We start from the raw sequence: 27,763 nt of genomic DNA, 5'->3' as shown, positions 1-27,763 counted from the left end.
AGGAGGTGGACAAGTTTTGCACATTGGTCAGTACTCCTGGTGTCCAGCATTTGCATATTCCCACCTTAGCTTGAGCTTGGTCAGTCGTTCCCACAGCCTGTAGGACGAAGGTCAGCCTGCCACGTGTGGCATCCAAGCCCCTCAGTGCCCTGGCCTTGCTGAGCCCTCTTCTCCAGGGCTCCCTTCTCTCCTTACACCCCACGTTCCAGCTGTGCCGAGTGACACGCTGCTCTTCGACAGTGATCTAAGTAAGTGGCTCTGGGGCTCCACAGATGGGCTACCTCTGCTTGGATGCCCTTTCCTGGTTTCTTCTTCTCATTCACTTGTCTTCATCCTCAGGGCTGGCTTAGCCATCCCTCCATCTGAAAATCCATCCCTGACCTCACAGGCTAGATCTGCCCACTCCGCTTCCACTCTTGTGGGGCTTGTGGAGGTTGAGAGTCCTGAGAAAGTAGCATTAAGACATCAGACAGACCAGAGTTCAAATCCAAGCTCATGTCATCTTGGGCAAGTTATTAACCTCTTGGAGCCTTAGATCCAGCGTGTGTGAAATGAGGATATTAAGGGCGCCTGCCTTAGGGGGTTGTTTTGAGGATTAGGTGAGCTGAAGTACATCAAGTGCTGTAGTTGAACTGTGACCCTCCGAAGGTATGTCTACCTGGAACCTCAAGTTATCTTGAAGGTAGAGGACCTCAAGGTCTTTGCAACGGTAATTAAGGATCTCAAGATGAGATCACCTGGGATTTAGACTGGACCCTTGGCAGTCCAGTGGCAGGTTCCTTGTAGGAGCAAGGCAGAGGGAGATGTGAGACATATCAAGGGAAGGCCACATGAAGTCAGAGGTAGAGACGAGTGATGTAGCCACAAGTTAAGGCAGGCCTGGAGCCACCAGAAGCTGGGAGAGGCAAGAGGAAGGATCCCTCCCAGCACGGCCTTCCTCCTTCAGATGGAGCACGGCCCTGCTGACACCCTGATTTTGGACTTGTGGCCTCCAGAACCATGAGAGAATGCATTTCTGTGGTTTGAAGCCACTAGGTGTATGGCGATGTTACAGGAGCCCCATGGAACAGCATTTAGCATGCTCTATGGCGTGTTGTAATGCTCCAGCAGCAGGGCCTGCTTTTGTTACTACTGTTTTGAGGACCAGCGAAAGGGGCCCAGTGTGAAGGGCATCATGAGACAGAATTGTTTTGTTTCTGAATCGTTTTGAATCTTTGTTTGCCAGAGTTGGTTCCTTCTGAGAAAGAACTTTCTCCCAGCTTCTGGTGCCTCATTGGAGGTCTTTGCTGTTCCTTGGCTTATAGGGCATCACTGTTGGTCTCTGCCTTCATCTTTATGTAGCCTTTTCCTCAAGTGGGTGTCTGTCCAAATATAAGGACACTGTTCATATTGGATTGGGGGGCTCTCCTACCCCGGGATGGCCTCTTCTGAACCAATTACATCTGCAACAACCCTATTTCCAAATAAGGTCACATACTGAAGTGGGGACCCGGGTGGCATGGGAAGGGCTTCCACATAGGACTTTGGTATAGGGGAGGCTCACTTCAACTCATCATAGCTGATATAAAATTTTTTTTTGTGAACTGCATCATGTGCAAGGACTTGAACTTCAGGGATTTTGGTCTTGGTTTCTCCATTTTAGAAAGGACCTTTTTTTTTTTTTTTTTAGCCATGAAATCAACACCCTAGTTTCGGAGCTTTGGGCAAATCATAACTTAACGCAAAGGAACTCTGGGGATGTTGACAAAACTGGAAAAACAGATGTCTCTAGCCGACTAGAGATCAATCTGAGCCGAGCGGAAGCTTGGGAATTGCAGGTGAACAATCCATAAATAATTGGTCTTGGTTGTTCTTTCACTTGCTGTCTGCTCTAACTGCTTTAATTCACTGCTGATGCTTTTGGCAGACTTCATGGCCTGAGATTTCACAAGTGAACGCTCTCCGGATCGTGGCGAGGCAAAGAGATGATTTAAAAGAACCATATACATGCTCCTGACAAATTGTATGGGATTTCGGATTTCATCTTCCCTCCCTCTCAGCCCCCTTCCTTCCCTCTCTCCCTCCTTCCCTCCCTCCCTCCCTCCCAACCTTCCTTCCTTCCTTCCACTTTCAATTTTTGTTGTTTCTGGGCTCAATGGTTTGTGCCTGCCTTTGCTTGTTAATTGTTCTTTTGTGATTTTGTTTGTAGTAGTGGTTTGGGAATTCGCTGCCCAGCCTCCCCAGGGGAAGAGTGTTTCCCTTAACTCCAGTGATGGCCCGCCTGGAGGGGTTGCCTGTGGCCGTGGCAGCACGGAGCGCTTCCCGGCGGCGGCGGCCTCTGCTCCCGCTGGCACCTGGCCTCCCGCCTTCCCCTCTGAAGGCAGCTGCGAGCAGGGCTGAGGGACGCAGGGGGGCTGCTCCTGCCCTTCCTGACTCCCTCCCGACCCGCCCGGCCCCTGGGGGCGCGTTTCCGCGCTGGAATCTGGACAGCTTATCCCAGACAATCCAGTCCCTGCCAGAAAGGTATTGTCTCCCCAAAGGTTGTCTGTCTGCCTTTTTTCCTTTTTTTTTTTTTGGGGGGGGGGACAAAGGGACTTGCGGGAATTTTCAGTTTTTTTTAAAATATAGTTTATGTTTCAAATGGGAACACCTGTATCTCTTGTCAAAACAAAAGTTAAAAAAAAGAAAGAAAGAAAAGAAAAAAGAAAAGAAAAGAAAAAACACACTAAAAGAAAGCCCAAAGCCAAAAACACATGGATTGGCCTCCCTAAGATTTTCCATCTGTCCTGTCTCCCTATCCCCCTTTCCTTCCCCCCTTCCCCCAAATAAACCCTTTACAGACTTGAAATAAAACCCAGGTGAGGATCTCCAACTGACAATAGCTACCCCCTGATCTTACCCACTGGCATCAGCATGGAGGAAAAGCCGCACAGTGTTTGGAATCCATTGTTCCCAGAAGCTGAGCTTCTGGGGAGAAATAAAACGGTCTCAAGTTAGGATTTTGCTATTTCATTTTTCCAGTCTTGACTCCTCTTCCTCCTGTATCTTTGATTCGACATTTGCCTCCAAGGGACTGGAAGACTTTGTGATGCTCTTCTTGGGTTGGATCTGGTGACAGATCCAACTGGCTGGACTGAACTTGGAGCCCCCTGAAAATAGTGAGAGCCAGCCCAGCCCTGAGGTCAGCCCAGTGTGGATTCAGAAGTTCAGATTCATGTGTGGGGTTCTTCAAGTGCTCCCAGTAGTAGTGTGAATACCTGAAACAAGTCAACTTCTAACCCTTATGCCATGCCTCCCCAGCCCGAAGATCTGGGGAGGGGACAGTCTTATTATTTTTTTAATTAATTAATTAATTAATTAATTTATTTATTTATTTATTTTGAGGGGACAGTCTTAGAAGTGGTTCAGGTAAGGTGTGACTTTTATTCAGAATTATTATTTTTTTTAATTTAAAAAAATTCTTGTGAGTTTGGCACTCTGCTCACTGATATATCCATTTTGGTTTTAGGGGTAAGAGTGACCTTTTTTTTCCCACCGGATTTCAATTGCATGTCTCCCATGCAGACAGCCCTGTGTCTCCTAAGACCTGGAGATAGGCAGGTGTTTGGTGCTGACCAAGAGTTTGAATTATCATCAACTCTGGGCTGCTTCATGGAAGGGGCTCAAGAACCCTTTGGTAGCCCTCAGGATGTGTCAGATGCTCCTGTCTTGACATGCAATTCATGGGGCAGAGTGTTTGGTGAGGCTCCTGGTGGGTCCCCACCCCTGGGCACTGTAGACTCTTTTTCCTCAGACATAGGGGACAGTTCTGTGACTACCTGGCTTCATAGTGAAGACTCAGTCTACCTGGCCCTGAGTTTGCCTTGTTCTTCTTACCTCACTCTTGGAGTCTTGGAATAGGGTTCTTGAACTTGAAGAGCCTCTCCTCCCTCTAGCCAGCAGGCATCATTGAATATCTAAGGAGAGACTAGCAAGCTCCTGACCTTAGCTCCTCAAGAAAACCTAAGTGTTTGGTGATGATGTAAGCTCCTAGGGACAAATGGAGGATTGTCAAGGTCTTGGGAAGAGTAAGTTGTCTCTATGTATGTACTCCCCTAAATCTCTTACAGTTCAGGGGGCTGGAATGGTTTCCTTCTGTGAAGTAATACAATGAGTGGGGGGGGGAGTCACCACAGATTCGTAGACACCTGGTTGACTTACTGGGGTCACCATGAAACTAGAGGGAGAGAGGCACTCTGCCAGGAAATCTTGAACAAGCAACTCAGTGCAATCTTTTGTCCCGCCACCCCTCCCCCGCAAGTTCCAACCTTCCTTATAGGAAGATGCTTCAGGTTCCCACAAACTCCTTTCCAGACTCAGTTTCTTCCTTTTGCTTCCTCTATAATTCCTGCTTCTTCATGGAGACAGATTCCTCTTGCTGACTGAGTTATGATCTTTAAATTCTTCTTCCTTAGCCCACTTCATTTCTCCCCAAAATAATCATAAACAAAATGCTTCCAAATGCATGTCTCTCTCCAGTACCATTTATGTGTATATGTGTGTATGTATTTATTTTAAAGATTTTATTCATTTATTTGAAAGAGAGAGAGGGAGCACACGTAGGGGGAGGGGCAGAGGACAAAGGACAAGTAGATTCCCTGCTGAGCAGGGGCCACCCCCAATACCTAGCGGCCTAGATCCCAGGACCCAGAGATCATGACTTAAGTTGAAATCAGATGTTAGGGACACCTGGGTGGCTCAGTGGTTGGGCGTCTGCCTTTGGCTCAGGGCATGATCCCAGGGTCCCAGGATAGTCTCACATTGGGCTCCCTGCATGGTGTCCGCTTCTCTCTCTGCCTGTGTCACTGCTCTCTCTCTCTCTCTCTCTCTGTGACTCTCATGAATAAATAAATAAAACATCTTAAAAAAAAAAAAAAGAAATACTGGGATGCCTGGGTGGTTCAGCAGTTGAGTGTCTGCCTTCAGCTCAAGGTGTGATCCTGGAGTTCTGGGATCAAGTCCCACATCCGGCTCCCAGCATGGAGCCTACTTCTCCCTCTGCCTGTGTCTCTGCCTCTCTCTCTGTGTGTCTCTCATTCTTTTATGAATAAATAAATAAAATCTAAAAAAGAAAGAAAGAAAGAAAAAGAAAGAAAGAAAGAAAGAAAGAAAGAAAGAAAGAAAGAAAGAAAGAGAAAGAAAGGAAGGAAGGAAGGAAGGAAGGAAGGAAGGAAGGAAGGAAGGAAGGAAGGAAGGAATCAGATGCTAAGCTGCCTGAGCCACCCAGGCACCCCTCTCCATTGCCTTTTAAAAGATCTTCTCAAAAATCATATTTATGTAGAATTTCCCTCTCATTTAAGTACAATTGCCCCTTGAATGATGTGGGGGTTGAGGCACCGACCTCCATGCGGTAAAAAAATCCACATATAACTTTTCACTTCCCCAAAACTTAACTACTAATAGCCTACTATTGACTGGAAACCTTACTGATGCCACAACCATTGACTAACACATACTTTGTAGGTTATATACATTATATACTGTATTTTTACAATAAAGTAAGCCAGAGAAAAGAAAATGTTGGGAAAATCCTAAGGAAGAGAAAATACAGTTACAGTACTGTATTATATTTATAAAAAAATCTTCATATAGGTGGACCTGTGCAGTGCGAACCTGTGCTGTTCAAGGGTCAACTGTATAGCGCATTTTCTCCCCACATCAGTGCTACCCTCTGCTTGGTTTAGGGCTGATCCCTGGAGAATGTGCTAGCATACTAAGCGTACCTGTTTTGTCATTGCACAGACCTGAGTTCAGTCAGCCCTGCCATCACAGGGTTGAGAGGCTGAAGCTGTCTGAGGCTCAGCTGCTGATCAGAAAGTGGAGAACGATGTATCTCCCTCACAGAGACTTGAAAGATTAGGTAAAGGTGCTGACTATCTTTTCTTGAGTGATACCTGCTATGTACAAAGTTCAAAGCAATTGAAGATTCTCTACTCTCTTTGAAGGGTGATGCTTGCTAAATGTGTCATGCTTAGGCTTAGGATGGAAACAGACTGAAACCAAGAGTTCAAGGATTCAGCACATTTTACATTTTACAAAATCCAAACCCATTTATTTATTTTCGAAACACTCTGCTGCTGTTATCCAGTCTGAGTCATTATAACAGAAATGAAGAACCTCAGAGTGAGTACTGAAGAAAACATGTGATCTAGGTTTTAAAGCAATAGACTTAACCTGGGTGAAAAATCATGACTGGGTGCGTAACATTTGCTTTGTTCCACTCAGGGGTCTTACTTTCAATATTTCCATGAGTCTCTAAAATTTCTTCCTTCTCCAGTCTTCATGCTCTGCCAAAGACCTTAGTAACAATATACCTAAGTTAGAAAATTGTGAGGATTAAGTAAGAGTGGCAAACATTTAGCTGGCAACAAATATACCTCAAATTATTCCTCTAACTTGTTATAGAAGGGGAAGGGAACAGAATAGATTATGTTAAATGTATTTGAGGCTCTGATTTACCTTGATTTCCTTAGATCAGTGGTTCTCAACAGGGATGATTTTTACTCACAAGAGACATTTGGCAATATCTGGAGACTTTTTGATTGTCAAGACTTAGGGTTGGGAGGCACAGGGGAGGGAGGAATAATTGTGCATGTGTGCACACACTGTTGGCAGCTAGTCAGCAGTGCTAAACTTCCTTCAATGCACAGCCCCCACCTCAGAGAATTATCTGGTTCAAATGTCAATAGGGCTGAGGTGGAGAAACCCTGCCCTTTAGATGGATCCCGGTTTCCCTAGCCTACGTGTGTGAGGGGAAGGTTTTTCTTCAGTAAATTAGACTAGCCCTGAGTTTTGCAAGGCTATCTACCCATGATCTTTCAAGAAAATATATAGATCTTCATAAAAAGTTCTTGGGTCTTAGCATTTCAGCATTTTTATTATAATGGTGACAGAGTGGCCATGTTTTTAGGCTTTAGTAAAACAAAAAACAAAAAACAAAAAACAAAGAACCCAAGTTATTGCTGTAAAGTCTAACCTGTTTTCTGTGAACTTAAAAATGTTCTAAAATTAAAGTCTAACATGAATAAAATAGTGATTGTGGTCCATGGAGATTTGCGATTTGTCTCTGACTCTTTCCTACATGAAGAGTTACATAGTGAACACTACTGTATAATATACAAGAAAGTTGATGAGAGGAAATCCTACGAGTTTTCATCACAAGAAGTGTTTTTTCCCCCCTTTTTTTCTTTATTTTTATTTTATCTGTATGACAAGATGGATGTTGGGGATGTCTGGGTGGCTCAGTGGTTGAGTGCTGCCTTTGGCTTAGGTCATGATCCCAGGGTCCTGGGATCAAGTCCCTCATCAGGTTCCCCTCAGGGAACCTGCTTCTCCCTCTGCCTATGTCTCTGCCTCTCTCTCTGTGTCTCTCATGAATAAATAAATCTTTAAAAAAAAAAAAGATGGATGTTAGCTGAACCTATTGTGATGATCATTTCACAATATATGCAAATTAAACCATCATGCTGTATGCCTTCAACTATGCAGTGATCTCTGTCAATTCTAGCTCAATGAAACTGGAAAAGAAAAAGGCTATGGTCAAATGAGTTCCAGGAATAAAACTTATTTCTAATAAGATTCTTCAGATTCCTCACATCTTTTCTAACCATTGGATTAAACAAACAAAAAACAAACAAACAAAAAAAATCTCATTTTGATTTAATCAGATATGGGAATAAAACCCACAACTATCCTACTATTCAGGGGATTGCAAATCTTTAATATCCAGCACAAATTAAGATTCTGTGTCCTTAATCCTTTTGCTGTTCCCTTCCTCATTCTGTATTTACTACTTTGTTGATCACTTAATTAGTTGGATCTTAGTTTATTCATCAGAAAAATTAGGAGTCGGATAGACAACCTCCCTGGTTCCTCACAACACTGAGATTCTATGCTCTTGTGAAGAATTGTTGGGTGTGTATGTTTATCTGGGTTGGAGAAAAGACATATTTTGATTGGGGGTCACTGTGCGAGGTCTTGATAATAAACATGCTGGGTACTTGTGACCCCTAGGATCTAGGTCTCTGGGATTCAGAGGGTCCCCAAAGCTGTCAAGTTCCCTTTTTGCTTTTCCCAAATATCCACCAGGTCCCAATGGTTCAGTCTTCTCCAGCATCTTCTTTTTTCTTTTCTTATCCTGTGTCTGGGTTGTAAAGTATTGAGTGACCTGGGTCCCAGGTCCCTGTTTCTTGTGACTTTGGACAGGCAGGCTGTGAGGGAGCTCATGCCCCATCTTGACCCAGTGGATCCTGGTCCCAGGAGTTGGGGTAGGCTCAGAGGCTTTGGCTGTCAGCAGAGATGACTCCTGACTGGGCCCCTAGCTAAGCTTGGATTTCCTGTGAAGGATGGAGATAGGTGGTGGGGAGAAGCTCCCCACTCAAACTCCATTCTACCTCAACCGCATCTAACATCAGATCTGGGATCAGATCTAATCCCAATATACCAGAAGAGAGCTCTGGCAGATTGTAACAATAATTGTTCCTGTAAACCACACCTCTTCATATCCTCACCCTGTGTGGTTCCCCCACATCGTTCCAGGCTAGGCCAAATGGCTTGCCTTGGTCAATTGGACACTAATGGTCATGATGGAAGCAGAAGTGTGATAAACTTTTGCATTTGAAACTTGCTCTCTTAGACCACACAAAGAGAGAAACCCAGGAAACAGACAGTGTGAACAGTCAGACTGTGTGAACAGTCATGTGAGTTTAGCCACATTAGACCATCCCGCCCCAGCTGAGCTGCCAGATGGCTGTAGACGTGAATGATCCCCTGAAAGACCACAAAAGAACAGCTCTCCTAAGCCCAGCCCAAACTGCCAACCCACAAAATTAGAAGCAATAAGAAATATTTTGGGTGGCTCCCTGTAAATAAATGGATAACTTAAATTAGAGCTGATTGCTATTCAGCCCTTTGTATATGAGATCTGGAGGCCTGGGAAAATCAGCTCAGGCCTTTGTCATGCTCCCTTGTCTTCCCTATCAGCCTCTTCTTTGTTATGATTTATATACTCCTCTGTGCTCCCAGAAAGCTCTGGGCCCATTGCTCATTATACTGCATTCATTGTTCATTTCATTGCTTGTCCATTTCTTTCTTTGGCCTGATCACCTCAAGGACAAGGACTGTCTGCTTTACAATTTAGTATTTTCCGGGCCTGGAACAGAACTCAGTGGCACTCGATGGACAAATGGATAAAGAGGCCATGAAGCACAGCCATTTGTTCATATTACAGAAAACTTGTAGTGGCAGACATGGCCTTGATCCTTGAAGCCTTCCCAATGTACCAACTTGCTGTTGGCCCACCAAGTCAAGCTATCAGTATTTTGGAGCTAGTCATGATGGCTAATCAGGATTCTTTTAACTCTGATTCTCACCCAACCTTCATTCTGCTCAGTCTTTGCCAGCTCTTGACTTTTGAGTTTTTTGGGGCTTCCATCCTGATCTGGTGCTCCTGGCTCAGGTCATGGACTTCACCAATGACTTGCCATCTGGCTTCTGATCACTTGGGACCTCCAGAAGCCCGACACTGATTCTATCCTCTGTCCTCACTCTATCCCATTTCTCATCTCTCTTTGTCCCCTGACCTCTGCGATTTGGTGAGGGACTGTTAGGGGCAAAGTTCACTGGCAGTTGTGTTAAGTGGCTGAACCATGGGAAGAATAGTGACATTGAGACAAGGCACAAGGTGAAGGCTACTGTGTGCTCTGCTCTAGTCCTATTTATTTCTTTTTTATTTATCTTTTTCCTTCTCTGGAATGACAAAAATACTTAATTTTGTTAGGTGCTTTACTTGAATAGGAGCCTAAAATAATATCAGTATGGAAGAAAGTCCCAAGAAATGTTAAAACTAATAAATAGCCATAGACTTGTTTGATGTTTTATGTTTGAACTCCCCACTTTGGTGTTGTCTCTAAAGAGGGCGATGGTTTTGTATCCACCCAGGCTGAGAATGTTCAGGAGCTGATGGAATCCCTCTAGAACATTGAAGAATATGCATCTGGTCGCATTTATACTAATATAACCTATTATAATTTCTTCAGATGTTAAGTTTATAAAAATCTCATAAATTACTAATCTCTGGATCCATTATAAAATGCATGTGCAACTCTGCATAAAAAGACAGTAATTTATACACACGTGGATACACACACTCAAGGACATACATAAAAAATAAATCATGTCAACAAAGTAAACCAAGCCAAACAAATGTATTTTGCTTCAAACCTCAAAATTCTTTCAACTCGAGGCTTGTGGAATTAAAAGGAAGACAGGAGATTTAAAATATGTGTTTTTAGAGGAGAATCTTGTCTTTTAAATCAGCAACAAATTCTAATTTAACACTTGTTAGAATGTTAATTTTTCCATTGATCTTTAAGAAGACTGGTAGCAGCAGAGCTGGTATTTTAACTACCTTGCAGAAACCCAAAGCCCATTTTTAACTCCTATTACCTCCCAAAATTACAGTTAGCAATCTCTGGAAGATGTGTCATGTCTAGCCTGCTGCAAGGAGGAAATGTGCAGTTTGAGGAATAGGCACTAGGCTTTTAGAATAACCAAGTTTTAGACCAGTCCCTTGTCCTTGGGTAAGGCCCATGAAAATGCTGGTGTGATATCAGTGGCAGCGAGTACTCAAATTTGTCCACCCCAAATTCAGGGGACCCTCATCAGTGCAGGATGCTTCCTGGCAAGTGGCTGCTGAGGCAGGGATGTTACTTAGTTTCACTTGGGAATGGACATGATGTTGGTGGCACCTAGGCAGGAGTGGTTAAGTGGAGTACCTACCTTCCACCTACCTGCAGGAAGATGACCCCCTGGCCAAGTTTGGAAAATACCTGTAGGAGGTGGCATAGACTCTGCCCAGGTCCCTGGATAGACCCTTCATCCTCCACCCCAACCAGGAGCAAAGACACTGAAGTGTTACCAGAGTGAGGACTTTTTCCTGTTAAGCCCCCATTGTCATTTAGGGTTTTCTTTGTTACAACAGTTAACATTATCCTAACAAAAATATACTGTTCTTTGCATTTCTTTTAGGAGGCAAGGGTATAATACGAACTGAAATATAGTGGATAGAATAGCTGGAAAAAGGGGTGGGGTGCCTCTTCACTTCCCCAGAGGGAATATCTAGTTACCTAGTTAAGAAGAGCATATGGATGGCCAGACTTCATTTTAACTATGAGCCTGGAGCGAGAGGGGATGGAGTAGGGGACGGGTGGGGTTGAGGGGAGGCCTGAGTGGCAGGGGAGTGAGGTCTAGATTCTTCTCTTTTTCTCTATAGCCCGTTTGGCACACTTTCAATTATATGAGACTCTCTGGAGACAGAGGAGAGAACTGCAGATAAAGAGAAAAGTGAACAGAAGTAGACGTCTTTAAAATGTCTTGAAAATGAAGGAGCAGAGCTTTCCTGAACAAATGGCTTTTGGAGAGGCTTTGACCTCATGTCTGATTACTCTGACCAGACAAGGGTCTATTTGCCTTGCTTTATTTCTCCCCAAATCTTGGATCCTCTTCTCCAAAGAAAAAGATGAAAAGCACGTGTTTTTTTCCACTCCATAACATAAATCTTAAGTCACTTCCCTTATTCGTAGAAATATGCTTTCCTGGGCACTAAGGTGATTGAATATTGATTTGGTTAAAAATGGAGAATATCTTCGCTTAAACCCGGCTGTTCATCGTTCCCCTGGCTCTCCACCTAACTTCCATTACATTTTCTGAAAATCAATGGAGTTAAAAATGCCACCTATGGTTTACTGAATTTCATCTAAAGAATGAATAATAACAAGAAAGATTGTTTGGTCCCGTAACTGAGCAAATAGATATTTGGATATTTCATTTGGGGAGAAATAAAACTAGTTGTTTAAACATCACTTGATGAGAACATTCTGTTTTGCCACTGCGGTGGTAGAAAAGAACATATCTTTACTTGATAATGAAAAATACTGAGGATTACTTAAAGTAGTCTATTGAGGTAACTGCGTGAGATCTACAAAATTTTTGTGGGTAGCCATTGCTCCTTGTTAACAGTTAAGTGCTGCTCCCAGGTCTATTTCAGAGAATAGAGATGGGCAAGGTACGTTAATAGAAGTATATTTTGTATCATGCTGTGAATTTGTTAATGAAAATGGTACTTTATTCATTGATACAGAAAGAAATCTCTGAATTTTGACTCATTTCAGAGCAGAAAGTTCTTTGCTCTTAAGAGAGAGCAATGATTTCAGGATCCCTGGGTGGCTCAGCGGTTTAGTGCCTACCTTCAGCCCAGGGCCTGATCCTGGAGACCCGGGATCTAGTCCCACGTTGGGCTCCCTGCATGGAGCCTGCTTCTCCCTCTGCCTCTCTCTCTCTCTCTCTCTCTCTCTGTCTTTCACGAATAAATAAATAAAAATCTTAAAAAAAAAAAAAAAAAGAGAGAGACAGCAATGGGAAGCAGGCTTTTTCTCCTTAGACACCAATGAGAAACGTAAGGGTATAGGCAACCATCTTTCTACCATGAAGGGAAACTGGCCTTCAAAGGAACTAAAGAATGTCAATAGCAGAGAAGAGAATCCTCTGCAGGCAGGGTTTCACAATTTCAACCCTGTTGATGTTTTAGGCCAGGTAATTCTTTGTTTTTCAATCTGTTCTGTGCATTATAGGATATTCAGCAGCATCTCTGGCTTCTACCCAATAGATGCCAATAAGACTCCCCCCCCACCCAGCCTAGTCACAATGGTCAAAAATGTCTCTAGACGTTGCCAAATATACCCCGTGGGACAAAATTGCTCCAGTAGAAATAGAATGTGAATCACATATGTAATTAAAGATTTTCTTGGAGCCACATTAGAAAACTAAAATAAACAGGTAAAGTTAATTTAAATAACATATTTTAACTTCATTTATTCAAAATACAATTTCAACATGTAATAATATAAAGTTATTAATGATATTTTACTTTTCTGGGACAAAGTCTCTGTAGTCCAGTGAGTATTATACATTTAATAGAAACCTCAGTTTTCACTAGCCACATTGTAAGTGCTCAGTAGCCAAATGTGGACAGTGCAGCTTTAAAGCAACCATCACAGGAATTTGCCTTATCTTTGGACTTCTAGTTAATTGTGTTATTGAATTCCCTTTTTTTTTTAAAAGGCCAATTGGGGTGGTACTGTCTGTTGCTTCTGGTTGAAAATATCCTAAAACAAGCCCAGATGGCTCTTCCTGATAATTGAGCTATTAAAAAATTCAAGGTATGTTTGCTAGCATTTCTTTCTTTCTTCCTTCCTTCCTTCCTTCCTTCCTTCCTTCCTTCCTTCCTTTCTTTCTTTCTTTTTTTTCTTTTCTTTTCTTTAAGATTCAATTTATTTATTTGAGAGAAAGAGAGAGACAATGAAAGGAGGGGAGAGGCAGAAGCAGAGTCCCCGCTGAACAGGCAACCTGATGCGGGGCTCCATCCCAGGACCTTGAGCTCAGGACCTGAACCAAAGGCAGATGCTTAACTGGCCAAGCCACCCAGGGACTCTACTAGCATTTCTTCCTTATTATGCATTGGCCATTAGCGGGTTTTAGTGTTGTGTGCTGTCAAGGAGTTGTTTCTGCCCCGGAACCCGGGGCATCTGCCTGCATCCCCAGTGCTTGCAGACTCATGAAATCTTTCTTGTTCACAAACCATACTTGATTCTCTGCATTTTCTCGAGTCCTTTGGTCGTGGACTCTGTCTTCTGACTGCTAGGTCTTGGCTTGCGTCTTCCCCACATGCGGAAATTTTTTGCCTCCGAGCCTCTGCATGGGCTCTGCTCAGCATTATTTCTGGGCGTAAGGAGTGATAGCTGGACATATATGGGAGGTGGTACCTCTCAAAGTCTGAATGGGAAGAATCGAGGCCCCTTTGTTCACTGACTACCCCTGAAATCTCAGTACAACAAGAGGAGGTAGTTCTCGCAGCATCGTCAAAGTCAGAAACCAATGGGAACCTCACAAAGAAGTTTAAGGAGATTTTGTTTTTCAGAGGCAGCAGGCTTACCTAATCGAAAACACTTTTGGTTTGGAAACCAAAGTGTTTTAGGTGAGAAGTAGCAATTGTTAGGAAATAAAAAAGCAGTCTAATCCCCCGTTCCATTTTACAGAGGAGAAAACTAGAGTCTGAGAGGTTTGGTAATTTGCCTGTCTCTGCAGCATTAGGAACAGACTCAGGACCATAACCTGTTTCAGCTCACCAAGTGTGTCCATGTCACACCGCTGCCTCCTGTTTACTCAAATAAATTCTGTGTTCCTCCCCACGCTCAGGTGTTTTAAAAAACCAAAACCTTTTCTTCTGAAATCATTTTATACATACATAGGAGTTACAAAAATAGTACAGGTTCCATATCTTTTAGCGGGCTTCCCAATGATAAGATCTAACACAAGAGCACAATGATTCAAAACGTGACATTGACCTCAGATCTTATTCAGCTTTTACTAGTTCTTACATTAACTCCTTTATAAAAAAAATTTAGCGTGCATTCAATGAAATTTTACCACATTTGGATGGCCGCAACCACAATCAGGAAAGAGAACTGTTTGATCATCCCCCCAAAACCTCCTTGACCTCTGTATAGGCATAGCTTCCCCGGTTCAACCCCTACTGCTGATCTGTTCTTCAGTGATCATTAAACTTTCATCAGTTTGAGAATGTTATATAAAAGGACGACTATAGCAGGCTACCTTTTGAGACTGCGTTTTTTTCTGTTTTTTTTTTTATTTATTTATTTTTTTCTGTTTTTTTTTTTTTTTTTCCCTGAGCACAATGGCCCTGAGATCCATCCCAGTTGCTACCATGTATCAATGATCCGCTCCCCTTTGTTGCAGAAGAGCTTCCATTGTAAGGATGGGCCAGATTTTGTTTGACAGTTACCCATTGAAAGGCACCTGGCTTGTTTTTAGGTTTTGGCACCTTTCAAATTGACTTTTAATCATTTTCAAGGGTGGGAGGCTGAATTTTCAAAATTAGTTTCCTGCCACAACCCTTCGTTTGTAACAACCTTTATCTGCATGGTAGGGGAAAAAAGGAAAGAAAGAAACACTGGTTGCAAATCATTGATTCCCCCATTTGGGACATGTTAGTGATGAAATTAAGTTGACTGCAGGGGCTGGACCTCATACGCATGAAGAAATTGGTCATTGAGATCAGTGGTTCTTACAGAGGGTCCCTGGACCAGCGGCATCAGGGAACTGGTTAGAAACATACATTTTTGGGTTCCAACCCAGACCCACTGAATCTAAAACCCCTGGGGCTGGAGCCCAAGCAATCTGCTTTAACCTCCTGAGAACAGTTAGTTAAGCTAATAATAGCTGAGGGATTCCATGTTTTCACCAAAAGGGATGCTGGCTGGGTATACACAGCCTGATTCCATGGCAGTGTTTCCTCTGGGCTGGGTGGGCATGGTCTGGATGCCCTCTCTCTCTCTCTTTTGGCAAAAAGTGCCTAGTGGGTCCAAGTATTCAGGTATATTTTGGAATAACTTGTGTTTTAGTGTTTCTGCTTCCTCATTTAAACAATGTGGGAAGATGAACGTAATTTTAGACACAGTGGGGATGATCTGCCTATCAAAGGGAAGCTCGTGGAGAGGCCTACTTAGATCAGCAGGTATTTCTTTCCTTTTAAAAAACATTTTATTTATTTATTCATGAGAGACACAGAGAGTGAGGCAGAGACTAGGCAGAGGGAGAAGCAGGCTCCCCGCAGGGAGCCCAATGTGGGACTCGATCCCAGGATCCTGGGATCACGACCTGAGTTGTGAAGGCAGATGCTCAACTACTGAGCCACCTAGGTGCCCCGATCAGTGGATATTTCTCATTTGAAAAGATACGCTTGTAAATCGCACAAGGCTCTTGGGATCAATGGGTTTTTGAGCAGCAGATGTACCACGTTTAGGAGAAGTACTAGAATGAGCCCCATTCTGGTCTCTGGCATAATTGAGAAGCAGGAAAAGCTGCCTTTGTTGGCTTGCTTCTGCGTTTGATTAGCTTCTGGCCCTTGACTTCTTGCCGGATTCCTGAGAGCTTTTTGGTCTCCCTGCTGCCCTGCCTCACCTCTCCCAGAATTCATCAAAACTGGCTTTTTTTTTTTTTTTTTTTTTGGCAAGCTGTTTAGGCCTTCTTCTCTGCCAGGTGACACCTGATTAATTAGACAGGTGAATCCCTCAATTTTGTTATAAATTTGGCAGGTTATCCCAGAGACATGCTGTCACTTTGTTACATACTCCCTACTTTTCCTGGAATGAAGTCATTACAGGATGACAGTAAATGCCAGGTATTTTAGGCATGCTGTATGTAGGCAGCATATGGATGATATTCTTTGCATCGGAGTTACTTAAAATACTTCCAGTTACTAAGAGGGTGCCAACCGGTAAGGTTTGTCCTGTAAATAGTTCTTTTGAATGCCTAGGATTTGAGTGTGTGTGTGTGTGTGTATGTGTGTGCACGTGTACTGGGGGGGGGGGGGGGTGGGTAGTCCTGAACAGAGGGTAGGCATTTAGATGCTTTCCGCAGGATGTGAGGAGGCTGTTCATCGTCAGGTCTGATGTCTGGGGAGAAATTGTTTCAAGTAAGAGGATAAAGGCTCAGGTCAAATTAATCCTAATCATTTGTTTTCACTTTTTCCCCCAGTGCCTTCTGTCTGATTTTAATCACCATTCCTTTTGAATTCATTCTCCTCTGTTGAAAATAAAATGCTTATGATCTGGTGGTGCTTGCCACTTGGGTCCTACTCTGGAAGGTTCTCCTCCAAGCATTAAGGCAGGGGCTGCAGGGGAGGATGGTGACGTGTAAGGACCCTCGCCAGCTCGGGAATCCAGACGCACAGAGGGAGGAGGGACCATTGCCCTGGCTTTATCCTAACTCCCAAATAAACTTCTTAAAGAGACTTTTTGTCTGTTTGTGTGCCCCACTCTGCTCTGCCCCTTCCCTAGAGCACAGAGAATAGAAGGCACCAAACGATGGAGCTGCTTCATAGGACGGATTCTAATTTCTTTCTCTGAAGGCTGCCCTGAAATTCAAAGGAGCATTATTACTTCATCCAATTTAAAACTCTGCCTGCTGCTGAATGGCCAAGCACCTAATTTCACCTTTGGAGGCAAATGGGAAGCTTTTTGTGTTGAAAGACAGAAGAAGAGAAAAGAGGATTCTGGAGGATAATTGAATGGAAATCCCTTTAAGGTGCCAGAAAACAGCTTCCATCCAAAGGGATGAAATGAGGTCAAGCTATATTTGTTAAAAGTGTGGGGCATGAAAGCCTTAATTATTTCTTTGGAAAATCGTGTCTTGTAAAGACTTAAACAAAAGCTTCAAGAAGGTAGAAGCTGGGAGAAATTGCCCATGGCTTTAGAGGAGGTGGAACCAGAGGAAGGCAATTACTGGTGAACAATAGTATATTAGCAGGGATTATTCTTCCAGATTGGGGCCCCTGCATTGGGTTTAGGATGGGATCTAGTAAAAGAGATGGCCTGATGGTGTGCCTAGAAGTGGGAGGGAGAGAGGATGGGGTCGCCCTGACTGTGCAGGCTGGGCATGGGGCAGGGGAGCTGGGCTTACTGGCCAAGGAGGCAAAGAAATAGTCTTTACTTCTTTCTTATTTTTTTAAGATTTTTTTTTATTTGAGAAAGAGAGAGAGAGAGTGAGAAGGAGAGAGAGAGCATGAGTGGGGGAGGGACAGAGGGAGAGGAAGAAGCCGGTTCTCCGCTGAGCAAGGGGCTGGACGTGGGGCTCAAACCTAGGACCCCGGGATCATGACCTGAGCCGAAGGCAGATGCTTAACCCACTGAACCACTGAGGTGCCCCGAAATAGTTCTTACTTCTTATGCACTAAGGAAAACATTATTGCTCTTGGAGCAGAGTGGTGAGCTATTACAGTGAATGCTCTCTGGAGTCAGACAGATTGTGGGACCCAGGAAATTTAACAAAAATCCCCTACCCTGGACAAGCAGAGCAGGACTAACTCCATTTTGTGCTGCACCGGCCACCTCCTGTATCACCCCCACATGACCTGCTTATTGCTTAAGGCGCTGCCCCACCCTAGTCAGGCCTCTGGGCACACCCTTACCGGAAATCGGCTCGTGACAATGTAACCCTGCCTTGTGCCCGCCAAAACTGCGCCAATTCTGACCAGAGTGATAGGCCAGTTCAGATGGATACTATAGGGTAAAATGTCATTCATTTGGCCACCTGCGTGTGGACCGACATGTGTGGACCCACTTTTTTTTCTGCGTATGTTACAATCCCTTTGGCCACTGGCCCCTATAAAGCTGCTACTCCTCTCAGTCTCGGGGTCCAAGTCCCTGCTCCGCCGAGTCGGGTATACGTGGACCCAAGCTCGAGTTTGTAAATAAACCCTCGTGTGTTTGCATCGGTGTCGGCTCCTTCGTGGTTTCTCGGATTCGCAACCTTGGGCACAACAAGATGTGTTTTCAAATTGCTAGTCCTTCATTTACCATGATCTTAGGCACATTCCTTGTTGCTTGTGAAATAGGGGAAATATTACTTGCCATGGATGGTGAAAAAGCACTCAGGTAACGTGGGTCTGGTACATTATAGATGCCCCAGGGTGGCAGTCCTCGGGGTCATTTGTCACTCCTCTCCTTGGTTTGACTTCTGGGCGGGCTCCCTGCAAGCCCTATGGGTTCTTGCTCTTGAACTTACACTGAGTCACTGATGAAGCATGCCCCGTGTTCTTATCCTTGCGCTGCCCTTGGCAGTCTGCTGGCAAGGCTTGGGGGCAGCCACCCTCTTTCACCTCTCCCTCCAGACCCTTGGCTACCTATGTCTGGTTTCTCTGTGGGAGTTTGCTAACTACGGAAGGATCCATGATCACTCCCACAATTAGCAGCATCCTGGACTGAGTTTGCATTCCTGCCGCCCTTCAATTCCTTGGGTTCCAGGGCAGTGTCTTTCTCTAGGGAAGGAAGAGAGACAATAGTTTTGCATTGGCTAAAACAATTCATACTGTGCCTTTGGGTTGTTTCATGGCACGCAGAAGTCTGCTGTGAGGGTTCTAGTTTGTGTAGGTATTCTGCTCAGCAACCCAGCCAGGAACTCTTCCTGGCTTCTCATCAATCACTTTTCGTGGCAGGAACTGACAGCCCAGCCACACCTTCTCCATGTGCCTCCTTCTCTTATTGACTGACATGACAATTCTCAGGCCTGGGGTCCAGACAGTGTTTTGGGGTTTCCTGGTAACTCAGCTGGGGATTAACAGATCAGTGGGTAGAGGGGGGCAAGGAGCCCCTTCTCAAGGACCTGGGGGGCTTCTTTGAGAAGATTTCCTAGCCTTATTCCAAACAGGCACACCAGAAATTTAAGCAGGAAGGCAGGAAAGATTTCCCGAGCCTCTCTAAGAGTGGAGGATAAGCACAGCTTTTTATGGCACTGTTAACTCAGAGGCAAGAGCCTTGGCCTGGTTTGCTGCATGGGGCAGCATTTCTACAGTATATACAGGCTTTGCAGGCATCCATCTTCTTTGTCTACCCTTAGGAAGTCAAACAGAGTCCATTTTTTTTTTTTTTTTTTCTGACAAGAATTGGAAAGAAGTAACAACCTTGTCCTACTTTCCCAATTGACTCAGTAATGGAGGAATTCTGGGTATTTTGATTTTTTTGGGTCAGTTGAGGGGGCTGGACAGGGTATCAGAGATAAGAATGCAAAATCTCGTCCTAGTGGATACCCCGGGTTTTATAGGAATCAGGTGTTGGGCATCGTGTCAGAGGAAATGCAGGATATTAGAGCAGTACTAGCAGCTACTGGATTTTTTAGTTAAGTCCCTCCTTTGGATGCCCTAAGGATAGACATCTTCAATTCCTCGCCTTGTCCTTTTTACTAAATTGGCAGAAATCCCCTCCTGAGGTAGACATAAGTACTAGGTAAAAGAACAGTTTTGGTGAATTTTGGAACAACAGTATTCAGTATGGGATCTCACAGGCCTCTGGAGTGGGGCAGCCATTAAGAGCCACCATGACAATGGCCCCATTACTTTTCTCTTTCACCCTCTCTTGCCAAGGTATGGGTAACGTATTTGTACCAGTAAAATCTAGTAAAGTCAGATCATTATTGGTTACAGTCAGCAGAACCGACTACAGGAAATGCCTTTCTCTCTTTTTCCATCAATTTACTCGATAAGAATTTGAAAGCTGCTCACTAAAGACTTCTGAGTGATTCAGCTGTTATTTACAACCCTGGCCATAAAAATGTTGATGCCATTTTCATGGTCTTCAAGCTTGAGGTTAATTTGGATTTTGGTTGTTCATCTGGGGATGGCAATGGATTTGTGTTCACCATTGTATGGTGTCTCCATCAGCTCTGGCTGCTATAACAAAATACTGCAGAGTGGGGGCTGAAACAACAGACATTTACCTTCTCACAGTTCGGGAGGCTGGAAGCCCAAGATCAGTGTACCAACATGGTCAGGTTCTTGGTGAGAGTTTACTTCTTGACTTACAGATGGCCTTCTTGCTATGTTCCCACACAGTAGAAAGAGAGAGAGACACCTCTTTGGTGTCTCTTCCTCTTATAAGGGCACTAACCCTATTATGGGGACTCTGCCTTCATGACCTCATCTGAGCCTAATTACTTCCCAAAGGTCCTACCTCCAAATATCATCCCATTGAGAATAGAGCTTCAATATATGAATTTTGTGTGTGTGTGTGTGTGGGGGGGGGAATCCACAATGTGATTTCTACATGGTTTATTTGGCAACTCTCTCTGGGATGTAGGACGTAGATGAAAAATTCACTGGTTACCAAAATGAACTCTACAGTGGAATGGTAAACTTATAAATGGTAAGCCAGTTGTCTGCCATGCACGCATGAGTGAAAAACAAAGAGAGAGAGAAGAAAGAAGGGCAGAGATTTTATCCATTGCTATTGAGGAATGGGGAGATAGGCATGAAGCCACTGGTGGGATCACTGATTTGATCCACATAAGGAACCAAACTTCTGAGTTTACTCTTCTTAGCATCATCTTTAACCAATGGGCTTTTAAATGTTAGTGCATTTTAGGGTAGAAAGGCAAAGATATTTGAACAAATTATGTAGGAATTGCTAGGAATTGGCCTAGGGATATTGAATACATACAGGGCCATGTGACAGAAATAGCATTTGCCTTCAAGATGGAGGTGTGGATTCTTCATCAGCTTGACAACTTGTTGCTAACATGTCTTCATTCATGTAAGTGGGACAAGAAAGGTGGGCTCTGTTCTGAGAATTATATAAAGACAGAGGAGTGATACAGTGCAGTGATTCCAGAAGACTGTCAGCATGAATCTTGCTCTAATATGTGACAGTATTTTCTCTAGTTTGTGACAAGAGGGCAGAATAAGTGGTCAGGTTGTTATGTGATTGAGCTTAACTAACTCTAACCTCCCCTTGCATTTTCATTTCTCTCTTTTTAAAAAGATTTTATTTATTTGTTCATAAGGTATGCAGAGGAAGAAGCAGGCTCTTTTCAGGGACCCCAATCTGGGACTTGATCCCAGGACCCTGGGATCACACCCTGAGCCAAAGACAGATGCTTAGCCACTGAGCCACCTACACTTTCATTTCGGATGACATACTTCCTCTGATGCACTTTGGTTGCCAAAATCAAATCTGCACACACCAAGATTCAAATAGCCCAAGCCTGAGATTCGAAAACTCTTGTTATGCTCCCTCACTCTTACTCCCCCTCATACCTTAGTCTGTAGGAAGGGAGTGAACACACACACACACACACACACACACACACACACACACACACACTCCTTTCTTGGTTAAGGGCAGTATTATGTTAGTTCACCTTTTTTTTTTTACATTGTTTTCAAATCATTGCAGGTACCAAGAAAGAAACCACAACTGATGACAGCAAACTATTGAGTGACTGAGAGTCAGCAATGCATGTAATAAGTGAAGAAAAGCAGTGCAAGTCAGAGAGAGAAAGAGAGAGAGAGAGAGAGAGAGGTGGGGGAGAGGGGTCGGGAGGTGGTCTTGCTACTGAAGTGTCATCTTCCTTTTAGTTAGACCAAAGTGCTTTACCTTTTCTTTGCTTTTCTACTTTTGGAAAAAAAATATAGGGGTATTTGGGTGACTCAGTTGGTTAAGTGTCTGCCTTCGGCTCAGGTCATTATCTTGGGCTCCTGGGATCAAACCCCTCATCGGGCTCTCTGCTCAGAGGGGACTGCTTCTCCCCCTCCAACTCCCCCCACCACTCATAGTGTCTCTCTAATAAATAAATAAAATCTTTCTAAAAATTCAGTTAAAAAAAGAAAAATATGTATGACATAATTACAGAAGAAACATCCATGTTTTATGTTTCATAATTTATGCAGATGATTTATTACAGTTTTGAACACTCTATTACACATTCAACAGTTGTGAAATTCTTGTTTTTCCCTGAATGGGAGAATGGGAGGTTGGGGGATTAGAACACTTACCATCTCAGACTTGCTCCATGCTATCTATGTTCCTAGTTTCTGGGCATTGAGGAGCAGGGTTGCTTGTCGGGGACAAGCAGCTCAGCTTCCTAGTTTATGGGTTGTTGAACCAATGATTCTCCTGTGGTGGGATGCCCAGGAGCCCTGCATCATTCCCTGATTTCCCTGGCAATCTGCTTTCTCTTTGAGCCATGGCTGCTTGGCTGACTGTGACTAGGGCAGGGAACCTTGGTTAGCACCAAGGAGGAGAGAGGGCATAGAGCCCTTCAACACTTACGTCTGGACCCTGGAAAGAGTGGCAGGTCTGAAGAGGAGGGTAGAGGCCCATGTGTTGCACCATAAAATTCTAGGAACGCTCCATCTGCACTGCAGGCCTGAGAATACCCAGCGTGACAATGTATATAACATTTCTGGCTTATGCTTCTTAATACCAGTCTATAAAAATAACAGTCCAACTGGATGAGATCATGGCAAGGTTGTGCGGGGCCATATGCCGTGGGCCGAGTTGGTGCTGATGGATATTTGGAGGCTTATGCTCTGGCACTTGTTGATTTGGGAGGAAGAAGAAATCAGAGGGTGGGCATGGGGCCCGGAAATAGGAGAAAGAGAATGAGGAAGAGGATGAGCCTATCTTAGCAGAAGAGAAACCCATCAATTAAAACATAATGAGGAAGGGGTGGGGAAGATTACCACTTATGGAGCATCTATCATGTGTCAGAGAATGTTTATGTTGATGTTTTGTCTCATTTAATCTTCTGTACAACATGAGTCAGACTGTGGTAAGCCCCATTTTCTGAAGGAGGTAAAATGAATTTAGATATAAGTAAGTTTATCTGAGACTTGGCTCATGCCTAGAAGCGGGGGGCGGGGGGGGGTGGGTAGAGACAATATGAGCCCAGGGCTTTATGACTCCAAGGTTGTGATCACTGTTATGCTACAGGTTATTCACTTTGGCGTGAAGTCAGTTTTGTGGTGAATAAAAATCTCCAATTAGAGTCTAGATGGCTGGTTGGGAACTCTTTTAGCTGATTCTAGTCTACAGAACTGAGCAGTTGGCTTGGGATCTTGTGGATGAAGGATGAAGTTTTTCTCTCCTTTCCAGGCTTGGGTGATATGGAATGAGCTGTATGGACAAATATGGTTGTTGTTGGGTCAGGCTGTTGGGAATGAGTGGACGGTGACCAGGACCATTGATCAGACCCTGAGAAAACACCTCAGCTTCCTCAGGGGTAGTTCAGACAGACACATCTCTGACAGATGGACGTGTGTGGACTACTCATCAGGCTTGTTGTGGGCAGAAGATCCATTTGGCATTGTTTTGGAGGGACTCCTTCCTCTGGACAAAACTCCAAGTAATTTTAAAATTTGGTCCTGTTGCATCTCGTATTATATTCCAATAAAAATATAGCAGCTCCCGAACATCTTCTGCAGATGCTTTATAAGCCTGATGCTTTTTGATTTTCACAAGCACCACATCAGGAACATGGAATAGGCTCCATTTTCTGGAAAAGAAAACAGAGGCTCAAAAGTGATAAGAAAGCTGTCCTCAGGAATACTATGATAAGCTGTTGGTTTATGATTTAATCCCATCTGCTTGATTTTGGAAACACTGTCCGTCCCATCCCAAGAGAGACCAGGGAGGATCCTGTCTCCTTAAGTACATCGAGTGTGCCTTGGTTAAGACAGGGCTCAAGATCACATTTGTCACCAACTTAGTAAATTACATAAAGAATTTATTTAAAAAATCTTGCACAATCCAGCTGTTCAATGGCACTTACTTAAATTGGAAACAAACATTTTTTTTATCTCTTCATTGAAAGTGGCTCACATTTTTTAAAAAACAAAATAATATATTTCATAACATACTGTTGAGGTATAATTCACATACCATACAATTCTCCCATTGAAAGTGTCTAATTTAGTGGTTTTTCATACATTCACAGAGGTGTACTGCCCGACGTGGAGCTCGATCCCACGACCCTGAGATCAAGACCTGAGCTGAAACCAAGAATCTGCCGTTCAACTGACTGAGCCACCCAGGTGCCCCAGACATTACATTTTTAATCAGAGAAAAGAGATTAACATTAAACAAAGCTGAGAGAAAGAGGACCTCTCCCTTTCTAGTCTTTGTGTACTCAAGACACAGAGCAACATAGTCACAATCAACCTGCACATATTGTTTTATGTCTGCTTTTTTAAAGTGACATTTCCCATCTTGTTACTTTGCATTTATAGTGTCCCGGGGATATTCCCTTACACTGACAAGCAATAATTTACTAACTCACCCCTTTTTGCTGAGCCATTAGGCCTTTTTTTTCTATCATAAATAATGTGGCAGTGAACATCTTTGCACATAAAGCTTATTTCCCCTGTTGAATATATTTCTTGGGGTTGGATTCCCGAGAGTGTGTTACTGAGTCAAAGGGTATCAACCTTTTACATCCCTCTCTCTCTTCTCTCGTGCTTATTCCTAAAGAGGTGACTCTGTTTCACAAAATTAAAAAAACCCTATAATATATGTATCATAGACATACAATATATATATCTTATGCATATAGAACATTATACATAAACAGTCACTTAATCCTGCCAAGATTTTACTTTCATTATATAAATTGGAGACAGGCAAAAATCTGTAAGGTCAAATATCATCCATTTCTTGAGAACCAAGAAAGACTGTCCTTTATGCCTCCCACCTGGTGTCTTAACTTCACCATTTCTCTTAGAAAATTATTCCCATGGAAAATGATTCCCTCAACCCCCTGACCTTTTATTGGTTGCTGTCAGCCTGGGGCAGCACTTTGTTTCTAGCTGTTCTTAAAAGCTACTTGTCCAGCTTAACCCTTTGAAGGCTGGCAGGGGTGAACAGGGCTGGAGGATGGGAGTGGGGAGGGTGAATTTACACATCTGTACCCTCAGGCCTTCAGGTCAGAGTGAGCTACCCTTGACACAGGGGCGGCTGAGAAAATTAGAGCATCCCCAACTTGTTCTGTTGCAAATAGCAACAATTTGAGAAGCTCTAATGGGGGTCGAACTTTAATGTCCATACAAAAGGAGCTATGAGTAGTGAAAGCAATGCTGAATTACTGAGAGGAACTTTTTAGAGCTCGAGTGTGAGTGTATTCACCCCAGATGTCTCATCTCCCCAGAAACAACAATTTTGAATTTCAGGATTTTTGGCATTCTTAGATGCCACCTAAGGCCGTCTAGAATCCTACTGGATTCATGAAATTCTGTATTAGTGAGGGTGCTTTTGGCTGTAAGCTACAGTAGATCCAAATCAAATTAGCTTAAAAGATAATAGGAATTTTCATGTAATTGGAGGGTCCAGAGATAGAGTTGATGCCCAACAAAGCTTGATCCGGGAGCTCAGCATGGTACCGGGACTGGATATTTTTTCTTCTCCTTTGCTTTCCATGGCACTCAGATAGCCTGCTTCACGGTCTGCCCCAAAGACACTCACCACTTCCTTTTCTTGTTTCCTGGATGTCTTATCTTTTCTTCCATCTTGCCACCTAATTGGGGGTGTCCTGTGTGCTATGTGACATGAGTTTATCACAGTAGCAGTCAGATTCCTCTTTCTGGACAGAAAAGGACCCCTGAAGCTGAGCCTGAGCAGATCTCAGGCTGGGCACAGCACAGGTGGAGGGACAGCAGACAGTCAGTCTTTGAGGGGCAGCCAGATGGGGAATCCAGTGCCTGGTTCCAGGAAAAGGGAGGCTGAGGGCCGGGGCAGGAGGCAGCAGCCAGAGGATGGAGGCCTTGGTGCTAATTCTGGAGAACCAGCATTAGGGTGGCCTTAAGGTAGGTTCTAGAACAACTCCCTGTGTCTCAGGGATATGGTGCATATCTGCAGCCTGGAGAGGGAGCCCTTCTGACCGGAGCTACCCTCGCTTCCTCTGGAAGCCTGCGATTATGCCTAAAGGAACATGAGGCCCTGGAGGCCAAGAGAGAGAGTCAGGGCTTCTCCACCGGACTCTCCTGCCAGTGGCTGTGTGATCTGGGGAAGGCGCTTTCCCTTCCTAGACCTGAGATTCTCTGGGGGTTTGGAGGCCCGTTTGCTGAGAACTCTCGGAGTTCTGCAATCTGAAAGCCTCTTCTGAGGAGTTAATTGTTAACTCAAGTGTAAACTGTTGATGGCAGTAGGTGTGACCCCCTCCTGGGTTATTTGCATTTTATAATGCACTCCTAGGAGACCAAAATTCTTTGAAGACCCTGAAAGAATGGAGTCTTAATGGTGGCATAAAGGGTGTGTGTGTGTGTGTGTGTGTGTGTGTGTGTGTGAACGAGGGTGGGGAGGGAGAGTTAAGAGATGGTTTTGTTTAAAATTCCTCACATCTCAGATCTGTCCCAGCTATATTGAAGGATCAAGTTTTCATGACTCATCTGTGATGTTCAGACCTAGGGGCACTCCTGGTGGGATGTGCAGCAACTGTTTAAAATATTTTACTGAACTGCAATAATTCTGTAGGAGCTAACTGAAGCATCAGGGATTGAGTCAGGGCGATCGTCATGACGGTCAATTCGGGATTCCGGGGGTGTGGAATTACCAGGTGAGGGCCTGTAGGTGATGCCCCAAGTCTCTTCAGCAGTACGAGGTCGCCCTGTGAGCCAGGGCTGGCCGTCATTGGTTCTCTCCTTTCCTACCCCTTAGCTTCACCAGAGGGCCCCACATGTGTTCAACACCAGAACATAAGCACCCCCAGGCCAAGCCTGGTCTCGCTGGTTTGCTGCTGGGACCTAGCGCCTGGCAGTGCTCAGTTGAAAGCTGCTGCTACTACCTGCTTCACAGGTGAGACATGGGAGCCCCCAGGAAGTTCCTTCAGCTGGAGAGTGGTCTGTGCAGGCAGCTCCCTGAGCTGGAGGCCGGAAGGCCTCCCTCCCAGGCAGGTGGTCACAGGACAGGCCGAGCTTGCCCTCTGCTGCTGAGTGAGGGGCCTGAACCAGGGCTTCCCTCCCCTCCAGCTGGTAGCTGCAGCCTGGCAGTGTCGCTGCTGGCCTTGGTGGGTTTTCAGGACAGCCTTTGAGAATGAGAGTAAACCACTTCACCTACCTCCCATCCCAGCACCTCCCACCTCGCTTTCTCTGAAATGAATAAAGTTGAGCTGGTCACTTCAAAGAAAAGGACTGAAGGTATGTCAGTGATATAACAATTCTTGCTTTCAAGCAAAAATGAGAATTTTGGAGAACTTGCATCCACCGTCGCGAGCTTGGTAGCTTCCAAGCTACCAAGTACTCTTGGTACTTCAAGAGTCTTCTGCGGAGATCGGTAGTGATATTGACAACGGTGTCTTTTTTGATACCGTAGAATGAGATATGTCAACATTTGGAAGATCTGTACAA

General features: G+C 44.2%; 1 long non-coding RNA gene across 1 annotated transcript in view; it reads left to right on the top strand.

Annotated features, from left to right (window-relative positions):
• Positions 1–24,835, top strand: part of LOC144297181 (uncharacterized) — a 187,193-nt gene extending 162,358 nt beyond the window's left edge. Inside the window, exon 4 of the long non-coding RNA XR_013364262.1 lies at positions 24,364–24,835. This is a non-coding gene — a long non-coding RNA (uncharacterized LOC144297181). The remainder of the gene's footprint in view (positions 1–24,363) is intronic.
• The last annotated feature ends 2,928 nt before the right edge of the window (positions 24,836–27,763 follow it).

The sequence above is a fragment of the Canis aureus genome, chromosome 2 (genome assembly GCF_053574225.1).
Source record: "Canis aureus isolate CA01 chromosome 2, VMU_Caureus_v.1.0, whole genome shotgun sequence".
Lineage (NCBI taxonomy): Eukaryota > Metazoa > Chordata > Mammalia > Carnivora > Canidae > Canis > Canis aureus.
Note: the sequence above shows the minus strand (reverse complement) of the source record. Positions and strands in the feature narration are given on the sequence as shown.